General features: G+C 42.4%; 1 non-coding gene across 1 annotated transcript; it reads left to right on the forward strand.

Annotated features, from left to right (window-relative positions):
• The first annotated feature begins 10,440 nt into the window (after positions 1–10,440).
• Positions 10,441–10,548, forward strand: LOC112739492 (small nucleolar RNA R71). Its single transcript, XR_003170428.1, has one exon. It is a non-coding gene; the product is annotated as a small nucleolar RNA R71 (small nucleolar RNA).
• The last annotated feature ends 836 nt before the right edge of the window (positions 10,549–11,384 follow it).

The following is an 11,384-nucleotide window of genomic DNA, read 5'->3' on the forward strand; positions in this document are numbered from 1 at the left end:
TAATGGAGGTGGCGCGGGATGGTGAAGAAGCGAAGGATAGGATGGTAATTCTAGAAATTATTTTAAATGAGTGAATTTATGGAGATTTAAAACAGAATCGTGTTAATTTGGTAACATACAAATCAAATAATGATGATAGTAAAGGGAGTGCTAATTTGGTGGGTGAGACCGTTGTGAGCAATGAAGATGATTCAGAAAAAATTGTTTCAAGGAATTTGGACACTTTGAATTGTGGGCTGCTAGGGGAGGCAAAAAATGGGATAACAATAAACAATAACACTAACACAACAAGGCACGAGGTTGTTAGTAATCCCCATTTAGGCTTCCCGCTGCTGCCGGGCCCAAGTCTCTCAGCTGGGAAAATGCTTGGGGACGCTACTGCTGGATCGGGTCAGCTGGGGGGTGGCTATCCGGGTCGGGTAGATCACGATTATCTAAGGGGAAACCGACCTGGTCACATTGCGAAAGCCACACGATTTGCGCATGGAGACGGAGGCGCTGCAGGTTTCCATGCAGAACGGGAGCGGCGAATGGGAGAAGGGACACAGCTGATCCGTGGGTGTCATGGATTTGCGGTCTGTGGGGTGATGGGGAAAAGGTGGGTCTGTAACAGCGACGATGAAGGGCAGTTGCGGAGGCGCGATGTTGACTCGGACCGATGGATTAGGGATGAGACAGGCGATGCTAGAGGAAGGAAGGCTGCCAGGGAGTGAGGCAGTGAAAAGTAGTGGGGGTCTGGCTTATGCAGTCGCAGGTAAAATTGGTGGTGTTGGGGAGCACAGTGATGACGAGAATTTTGGGGATATTGATGGGAAAAATGATTTAGAAGAGGAGCTGAACACTGTAAGTGAAGCCGATGATAGAAGCCGGCCAAATAAGAATTTCGAGGTTGTTGATGCTGGAATCGAACATGGCGGATCAACAAGAAACAGGAAGATGCTGGCGCAGGATGGGGAGGGAATCAAAGATACTCTAAAGGAAAAACTCACATGTGAAAATAACGAGGAAGTTGGTGACAACCAGAGTTCAACCTTGGAGGAGCAAATGTTGGAGAACAAGAGAGCGTGGAAACTAGCAGTGGAATCAGGGGCAGTCTTGTTAAATGAAGAAGATGACATCATGGCTATTTTACAAGCTCAAAATGAAGAAATTGTGCAGAAAAAAAGACAGGCAAAACAAAAGGCGAAAGCAAGACGGTGCAGACCCAAGAATAAAAATAAGGTGTGTAATAATATTTTAAAATGATATTTAGTTCGTGGAATGTCATGGGATTGAGGGGGGATGGAAAGTTGAGAATGATTAAGGACCTAAAGCAAAGATTTAGATTAAATATGTTGGGTTTGATTGACACTAAAAAGCATATAGTGACGAAGTTTGATGTAGCTAGAATTTGGGGGTGTAATAGTGCTGGGTGGGAGTTTGTTGAATTTGAGGGTGCATCTGGTGGATTATTGTTAATATGGGATGAAATGACTTTTAAATTGAGTAATTGTTATAAAGGAGAGAGGTGGTTGTGTGTGGAAGAGACCATATTAAAGAACAACTTTAATTGTGCTTTTATCCTAGTCTATGGTGCTCATACTAGAGATGAGAAACTTGTGGTGTGGGAAGAGTTGAGCTATACAGCTGGATTATGCCAGGTTCCTTGTTGTTTCATGGGAGATTTTAATGAGATTACCCAGGTTGAGGAAAGAAAAGGTGCTGTTAGCTTAGCAGCATCTGCTGAAGAGTTCAAGAACTGGATACAAGATATGCATCTGGTGGACTTACCACTTAATGACCGGAAGTTTACTTGGTTCAGAGGTAGTTCATGCAGTCAGATTGATAGAGTCCTGCTAAGTCTAGAATGGGTTGAGGAGTTTTCAGAGATTCGCTTGAGAGGAGGACCACGGGGCCTGTCAGATCATTGCCCGATGATAGTGGAAGATACAAAATTGAGATGTGGACCAAGACCGTTCCGGAGCCTTGACTCATGGTTTACACACACAAATTTTCTAAGTATGGTTAAAGAGGAATGGAGGAGGCTAGGGGAAATGCAGTTTATAAACAAATTAAAGGCCTTAATGATTCCACTGGGAAGATGGCACAGAGACAACTTTGGCGACATGGATAAGAAGATTATGAAGTTTGAGGATGAGATCAAGAAGATTGATGACATGGTTACCAACGTGGTGTATGATGGAACGATGGAGGCAAGAAGGAAGGCGTTAGTGACTTGTTGTAAAAAGTGGTATGTGAGGAAAGAACTGCACTGGAAACAAATATCACGTTCCCGACTGGCGAAGGACATGGACAGAAACACCAGGTACTTCCACAACATAGCTTCAACAAGAAGGAGGAATAACAGGCTTGATGCGTTGGTAATTCATGGAAGGTTGGTAAGGAATCAAGTAAGAATCAAAATAGCTATCAGAGACTTCTACAAGAAGTTATACCACCAAGAGGAGTCTCATATGGTAGGGTATCGGGATGGACTAGTAGACAGGATAGCTGACGAGGACGCTATGACTTTAGAGGTGATGCCGTCGGTGGAGGAGATCAGAGATGCAGTGTGGGACTGTGAATCAACAAGGGCACCTGGAAGCGATAGGTATAACATGAATTTCATCAAGAAGTGCTGGGATGAGATTGGGGCTGAGTTTACGGCTGCTGTACTGGGATTCTTTCAGACTTCCAAATTACCAACAGACTCCAACATCACTTGGATTGCATTAGCGCCAAAGTTCATTGGGGCTAAGGAGATCAAGGACCTTAGACCAATTAGTATGGTGGGTTGCGTGTATAAGGTGATTTCTAAGGTACTGGTTAGAAGGATGAGATCAGTCATGCAAGGCCTGGTGGGAGAGACTCAGAGTGCATTTGTTAAGGGTCGGAAAATACTTGATGGGGCTCTTATCGCATGTGAAACTGTACACTGGCTCAAAATGAGAAAAAAGGAAGCGGTAATAATAAAGCTGGACTTTCAAAAGGCTTACGATAGGGTCAAGTGGAGCTTTGTGGACATTGTGTTACAGAAGATGGGATTTGGGCGAAGGTGAAGGGCATGGATTATGGAGTGTATAGGCACTTCTTTTATGGCGGTGTTGATTAACGGTTCACCAACAAAGCTATTCAAGATGGAAAGAGGTCTGAGACAAGGTGACCCCCTATCTCCATTCTTATTTGTACTGGTTGTTGATGTACTACATAGAATGATTGGAGAGGCAGTTAGGAATGGCCGGATAGCACCTTTATTTGTTGGGAGAGATAATATAGAATTGTCGTATCTCCAATTTGCCGATGATACTGTGTTGTTCTGCCCACTGGAGGAGGAGACTATTAAGAATTATAAGAGACTCCTACGATGCTTCGAGTTGATGTCGGGGTTAAGTATCAATTTTGACAAATCCAACCTGATCCCAATCAATTGTGAGCAACAGTGGAGTCGACGTATGTGTAGCTTATTAGGGTGCAAGGAAGCTACTCTCCCGGTTAGATACCTTGGAGTTCCCCTAGGAGCTAATCCGAGGTTGGTAAAGACGTGGAAGCCAATCATAGATAAAGTGGAGAAGAAGCTAAGCTTATGGAAATCGAAGATCCTAAGCAAAGCGGGAAAGTTGGTGCTCATCAAAGCAGTATTAAATAGCTTGCCAGTTTATTATCTAAGCTTGTATAAGATGTCGAAGGCCGTCGCAGAGAAACTGATTTCGCTACAAAGAAGATTCTTGTGGAGTAAAGAGGATGGTAGGAATGGTATGGCTTTGGTCAAATGGGAAGTGGTCCAAGCTCCTAAAAAGCTAGGGGGTTAGGAGTCGGAAATGCAGTGGTTCGTAGCTGGTGCACGAAATTGTGATGTCCAGGCTCGAACAATCCCTGGTAATGGCTCCAAAGCTTGGTGCTTTGATCTTAATTCATAATTGTCACAACTTCGATACAACTAACCAGCAAGTGCACTGGGTCGTCCAAGTAATACCTTACGTGAGTAAGGGTCGAATCCCACTGAGATTGTTGGTATGAAGCAAGCTATGGTCACCTTGCAAATCTCAGTCAGGCGGATTTAAACATGATATTTTATTAGATTCAAATAAACAATAAAAGGGATAGAGATACTTATGTAGATTCATTGGTAGGATTTTCAGATAAGCGAGTGGAGATGCTTTTCGTTCCTCTGAACCTCTGCTTTCCTGCTATCTTCATCCAATCAGTCTCATTCCTTTCCATGGCTGGCTTTATGTGATACATCACCACTGTCAATGGCTACTTTCGGTCATCTCACGGGAAAATGATCCAATGCCCTGTCACGGCACGGCTAATCGTCTGGAGGCATCACCCTTGTCAATGGCTTCATCTTATCCTCTCAGTGAATAATATGCTCACGCACCCTGTCACGGCACGGCTATTCATCTGTCGGTTCTCGATCATGCTGGAATAGGATTCACCTTCCTTTTGCGTCTGTCACTAACGCCCAGCACTCGCGAGTTTGAAGCTCGTCACAGTCATTCAATCATTGAATCATACTCAGAATACCACAGACAAGGTTTAGACCTTCCGGATTCTCTTGAATGCCGCCATCATTCTAGCTTACGCCACGAAGATTCTGGTTAGGAGATCTAAGAGATACTCATTCTAGCTTAATTCATGTAGAACAGAAGTGTTTGTCAGGCACGCGTTCATAGGGGAGAATGGTGATGAGCGTCACACATAATCATCACCTTCATCACGTTCTTGGGTGCGAATGGATATCTTAGAAACGAAATAAGAAGAATTGAATAGAAAACAGTAGTACTTTGCATTAATCTTTGAGGAACAGCAGAGCTCCACACCTTAATCTATGGAGTGTAGAAACTCTACCGTATGAAAATACATAAGTGAAGGTCCAGGCATGGCCGAGATGGCCAGCCCCTCTGATCTAAGAACCAGGCGTCCAAAGATGTCAAATACAATAGTAAGAGGTCCTATTTATAATAAACTAGTTACTAGGGTTTACATGAGTAAGTAATTGATGAATAAATCCACTTCCGGGGCCCACTTGGTGTGTGTTTGGGCTGAGCCTAAGTGTTGCACGTGCAGAGGCCATTTGTGGAGTTGAACGCCAGTTTTTGTGCCAGTTTGGGCGTTCAACTCTGGTTTTGGATCCTTTTCTGGCGCTGGACGCCAGATTTGGGCAGAAGGCTGGCGTTGAACGCCAGTTTACGTCGTCAATTCTTGGCCAAAGTATGGACTATTATATTTTTCTGGAAAGCCCTGGATGTCTACTTTCCAACGCAATTGGAAGCGCGCCATTTAGAGTTCTGTAGCTCCAGAAAATCTACTTTGAGTGCAGGGAGGTCAGAATCCAACAGCATAAGCAGTCTTTTTTCAACCTCTGAATCTGATTTCTGCTCAAGTCCCTCAATTTCAGTCAGAAAATACCTGAAATCACAGAAAAACACACAAACTCATAGTAAAGTCCAGAAATGTGAATTTAACATAAAAACTAATAAAAACATCCCTAAAAGTAACTAGATCCTACTAAAAACATACTAAAAACAATGTCAAAAAGCGTATAAATTATCCGCTCATCACAACACCAAACTTAAATTGTTGCTTGTCCCCAAGCAACTGAAAATCAATTAGGATAAAAAGAAGAGAATATACTATAAATTCCAAACTATCAATGAAACATAGCTTCAGTCATATGAGCGGGACTTATAGCTTTTTGCCTCTTGAATAGTTTTGGCATCTCACTTTATTCATTAAAGTTTAGAATGATTGGCATCTATAGGAACTTCAGATTTCGAATAGTGTTATTGACTCTCCTAGTTCAGTATGATGATTCTTGAACACAGCTATTTCATGAGTCTTGGCCGTGGCCCTAAGCACTTTGTTTTCCAGTATTACCACCGGATACATAAATGCCACAGACACATAATTGGGTGAACCTTTTCAGATTGTGACTCAGCTTTGCTAAAGTCCCCAATTAGAGGTGTCCAGGGTTCTTAAGCACACTCTTTGTTTTTTTGCTTTGGACCTTGACTTTAACCGCTCAGTCTCAAGTTTTTACTTGACACCTACACGCCACAAGCACATGGTTAGGGACAGCTTGGTTTAGCCGCTTAGACCAGGATTTTATTCCTTTAGGCCCTCCTATCCACTGATGCTCAAAGCCTTGGGATCCTTTTTATTTGCCCTTGCCTTTTGGTTTTAAGGGTTATTGGCTTTTTCTGCTTGCTTTTTCTTTTTCTTTATTATTATTATTTTTTTTTCTATTTTTTTCGCCCCTTTTTTTTTTCTGCAAGCTTTGTTCTTTGCTGCTTTTTCTTGCTTCAAGAATCGTTTTTATGATTTTTCAGATTATCAAATAACATGTCTCCTAGTCATCATTCTTTCAAGAGCCAACATATTTAACATTCTTAAACAACAACTTCAAAAGACATATGCACTGTTCAAGCATACATTCAGAAAACAAGAAGCATTGTCACCACATCAATATAATTAAGCTAAGTTCAAGGATAAATTCGAAACTCATGTACTTCTTGTTCTTTTGAATTAAAACAGTTTTTTTATTTAAGAGAGGTGATGGATTCATAGGACATTCATAACTTTAAGACAAAGTTACTAACTACTAATGATCATGTAATGAAGGCACAAACATAGATAAGCACATAATATAGAAAACGAAAAACAGAGAAAGCAAGAACAAGGAATGAATCCACCTTAGTGATGGTGGCGTTTCCTTCTTGAGGAACCAATGATGTCCTTGAGCTCTTCTATGTCTCTTCCTTGTCTTTGTTGCTCCTCCCTCATTGCTTTTTGATCTTCTCTTATTTCATGCAGCATGATGGAGTGCTCTTGATGTTCCACCCTTAGTCGTCCCATATTGGAACTCAATTCTCCTAGGGAGGTGTTGATGTGCTCCCAATAGTTTTGTGGAGGAAAGTGCATTTGAGGCATTTCTGGAATCTCATGGTGCTGAGCTTCATACGCCTCTTGAGCTCCATGACTGGGCTCTCTTGCTTGCTCCATCTTTTTCTTAGTGATGGGCTTGTCCTCTTTGATGAGGATATCTCCCTCTATGTCAATCCCAGCCGAATTGCATAGGTGGCAAATGAGGTGAGGGAAGGCTAACCTTGCCATGGTGGAGGACTTGTCAGCCACCTTGTAGAGTTCTTGAGGTATAATCTCATGAACTTCCACCTCTTCTCCAATCATGATGCTATGGATCATGATGGCCCGGTCTATAGTAACTTCAGACCGGTTGCTAGTGGGAATGATTGAGCATTGAATAAACTCCAACCATCCTCTAGCTATAGGCTTGAGGTCCAATCTTCTTAGTTGAACCGGCTTGCCTTTGGAGTCAATCTTCCATTGAGCTCCTTCTACACATATGTCCATAAGGACTTGGTCCAACCTTTGATCAAAGTTGACTCTCCTTGTGTAGGGGCGTGCGTTCTCTTCCATGTATGGCAAGTTGAACGCCAACCTCACATTCTCCGGACTAAAATCTAAGTATTTCCCCCGAACCATTGTAACATAGTTCTTTGGATCCGGGTTCTTACTTTGATCATGGTTCTTGGTGATCCATGCATTGGCATAGAATTCTTGAACCATTAGGATGCCGACTTGTTGGATGGGATTTGTTAGAACTTCCCAACCTCTTCTTTGAATTTCATGTCGGATCTCCGGATACTCATTACTTTTGAGTTCAAAAGGGACCTCAGGGATCACCTTTTTCTTGGCCACAACATCATAGAAGTGGTCTTGATGGGCTTTGGAGATGAACCTTTCCATCTCCCATGACTCGGATGTGGAAGCTTTTGTCTTCCCTTTCCCTCTTCTAGAGGATTCTCCGGTCTTAGATGCCATCAATGGTAATGGAAAAACAAAAAAGCTATGCTTTTACCACACCAAACTTAGAATATTGCTCGCCCTCGAGCAATAAATAAAAGAATAGAAGAAGAAGAAGAAGAAATATGGAGAGGGAGAGGGAGATGAGGTTTCGGCCAAGAGAAGTGTAGAGGGGTGTGTTGTGTGAATTTGATGAAGAATGGAGGTCTTTATATAGGGTGGGGAGGTGGGGTATTGGTTCGGCCATATGGGTGGGTTTGGGTGGGAAATTGGTTTTGAATTTTGAAGGTAGGTGGAGTTTATGAGGTAGGTTTATTGGGAAGAGTGGGTGGATGTGAGTGGTGAAGGTTTAATGGGGAAGAGAGATTGAGGTGATTGGTGAGGGGTTTTTAGGGAAGAGTGTTTATGGGGTTGTGTGAAAGAGAGTGGTGAGAAGAAGTGAGTGGAGGTAGGTGGGGATCCTGTGGGGTCCACAGATCCTGAGTGGATCCTGTGGGGTCCACAGATCCTGAGGTGTTCAAGGATTTACATCCCTGCACCCATTAGGCATGTAAAAATGCCTTTGTATCCAACTCTGGGCGTTCAGCGCCAGGTTGGTGGCCATTTTGGGCGTTTAACGCCCATCTGTGTGCCATTTCTGGCGTTGAACGCCAGAACCATGCCTGTTCTGGCGTTCAGCACCCAGAAGCTGCCCATTTTGGGCGTTCAGCGCCAGAACCATGCTCTGTTCTGGCGCTGAACGCCAGACAGATGCTCCTCCAGGGTGTGATTTTTCTTCTGCTGTTTTTGATTCCGTTTTCAATTTTTCTATTTATTTTGTGACTCCACATGATCATGAACCTAAGAAAACATGAAAAACAATAAAAATAAGAATTAGATAAACATTGGGTTGCCTCCCAACAAGCGCTTCTTTAATGTCAATAGCTTGACAGTGGGCTCTCATGGAGCCTCACAGATGTGCAGAGCTTTGTTGAGACTCTCCAACACCAAACTTAGAGTTTGGATATGGGAGTTCAACACCAAACTTAGAGTTTGGTTGTGGCCTCCCAACACCAAACTTAGAGTTTGACTGTGGGGGCTCTGGTTGACTCTGCTTGGAGAGAAGCTTTTCTTGCTTCCTCTCCATGGTTGCAGAGGGAGATCCTTGAGTTTTGAATACAAGGGATTTCTCATTCCATTGAAGGACTATTTCACCTCTGTCAACATCAATCACAGCTCTTGCTATGGCCAGGAAAGGTCTTCCTAGGATGATGGATTCATCCTCTTCCTTTCCAGTATCCAAGACTATGAAATCAGTAGGTATGTAAAGGCCCTCAACCTTTACTAATACATCTTCTACTTGTCCATAAGCCTGTTTTCTTGAGCTGTCTGCCATCTCCAGTGAGATTTTAGCAGCTTGCACCCCATAGATTCCCAGTTTCTCTATTACAGAGAGGGGCATGAGGTTTATTCCTGAACCAAGGTCACACAGAGCCTTAAAGATCATGGTGCCTATGGTACAAGGGATTATGAACTTTCCAGGATCCTGTCTCTTCTGAGGCAATGTCAGTTGATCCAGATCACTTAGTTCATTGATGAACAAGGGAGTTGAACTTCCCAAGCATCAATGCCAAATAATTTGGCATTCAGCTTCATGATTGCACCAAGAAACTTGGCAGTTTGCTCTTCAGTGACATCCTCATTCTCTTCAGAAGAGGAATACTCATCAGAGCTCATGAAGGGCATAAGGAGGTTCAATGGAATCTCTATGGTCTCTAGATGAGCCTCAGAGTCCTTTGGTTCCTCAGAGGGAAGCTCCTTATTGATCACTGGACGTCCCAGGAGGTCTTCCTCCTTGGGATTCACGTCTTCTCCTCTCCCCACAGGTTCGGCCATGGCGCTTATGTCAATGGCCTTGCACTCTCCTTTTGGATTCTCTTCTGTATTGCTTGGGAGAGTACTAGGAGGGATTTCAGTGATCCTTTTACTCAGCTGGCCCACTTGTGCTTCCAGATTTCTAATGGAAGACCTTGTTTCATTCATGAAACTTACAGTGGCCTTAGATAGATCAGAGACTAGATTTGCTAAATTAGAAGCATTTTGTTCAGAGTTCTCTGTCTGTTGCTGAGTTGATGATGGAAAAGGCTTGCTATTGTTAAACCTGTTTCTTCCACCATTATTAAAGCCTTGTTGGGGCTTTTGATCCTTCCATGAGAAATTTGGATGATTTCTCCATGTTGAGTTATAGGTGTTTCCATAAGGTTCACCTAAGTAATTTACCTCTGCTATTGCAGGGTTCTCAGGATCATAGGCTTCTTCTTCATAAGAAGCCTCTTGAGTACTGTTGGATGCAGCTTGCATTCCATGCAGACTCTGAGAGATCATATTGACTTGCTGAGTCAATATTTTATTTTGAGCCAATATAGCATTCAGAGTATCAACTTCAAGAACTCCCTTCTTCATAGGCGTCCCATTACTCACAGGATTCCTTTCAGAAGTGTACATGAACTGGTTATTAGCAACCATGTCAATGAGTTCTTGAGCTTCTGCAGGCGTTTTCTTTAGGTGAATGGATCCACCTGCAGAAGTGTCCAGTGACATCTTTGATAGCTCAGATAAACCATCATAGAATATATCCAGGATGGTCCATTCTGAAAGCATGTCAGAAGGACACTTTTTGGTCAACTGTTTGTATCTTTCCCAAGCTTCATAGAGGGATTCACCTTCTTTCCGTCTGAAGGTTTGAACATCAGCTCTAAGCTTGCTCAACTTTTGAGGAGGAAAGTACTTGGCTAAGAAAACCGTGACCAGCTTATCACAAGAGTTCAGGCTGTCTTTGGGTTGAGAATCCAACCATAATCTAGCTCTGTCTCTTACAGCAAAAGGGAAAAGCATGAGCCTGTAGACTTCAGGATCTACTCCATTAGTCTTAACAGTATCACATATCTGCAAGAATTCAGTTAAGAACTGAAAAGGATCTTCAGATGGAAGTCCATGAAACTTGCAGTTCTGCTGCATCAGAGAAACTAATTGAGGTTTCAGCTCAAAGTTGTTTGCTCCAATGGCAGGGATGGAGATGCTTCTTCCATGTAAATTGGAATTAGGTGCAGTGAAGTCACCAAGCATCTTCCTTACATTATTATTATTTTCGGCTGCCATCTCTTCTACCTGTTCAAAAATTTCTGAAAGGTTATCTCTGGATTGTTGTATTTTAGCTTCTCTTAATTTTCTCTTCAGAGTCCTTTCAGGTTCTGGATCTGCTTCCACAAGAATGTTCTTATCCTTGCTCCTGCTCATATGACAAAGAAGAAGGCACAGAAAAATAATAATAGTAATGGAAATCCTTTATACCACAGTATAGGGATCCCTTTGTAAGTAGAAGAAGAGGGGGAGATAAAGGATGTGATGTAAAGGAAAAAACACAACTGTACCAATGGAAGAGATGTGAGATGAGATGTTAGGATATGAATGAATAAATAGAATGAGATGGGGGAGGAATAATTTTCGAAAATTATTTTGAAAAAGAGTTAGTGGTTTTTGAAAATAGTTTTTGAAAGAGGTTAGTAAATTTTTTTTTTTCAAAATTTAAGTTTTAAAAA

Source organism: Arachis hypogaea, chromosome 13 (assembly GCF_003086295.3).
Source record: "Arachis hypogaea cultivar Tifrunner chromosome 13, arahy.Tifrunner.gnm2.J5K5, whole genome shotgun sequence".
NCBI classification, from domain to species: Eukaryota; Viridiplantae; Streptophyta; class Magnoliopsida; order Fabales; family Fabaceae; genus Arachis; species Arachis hypogaea.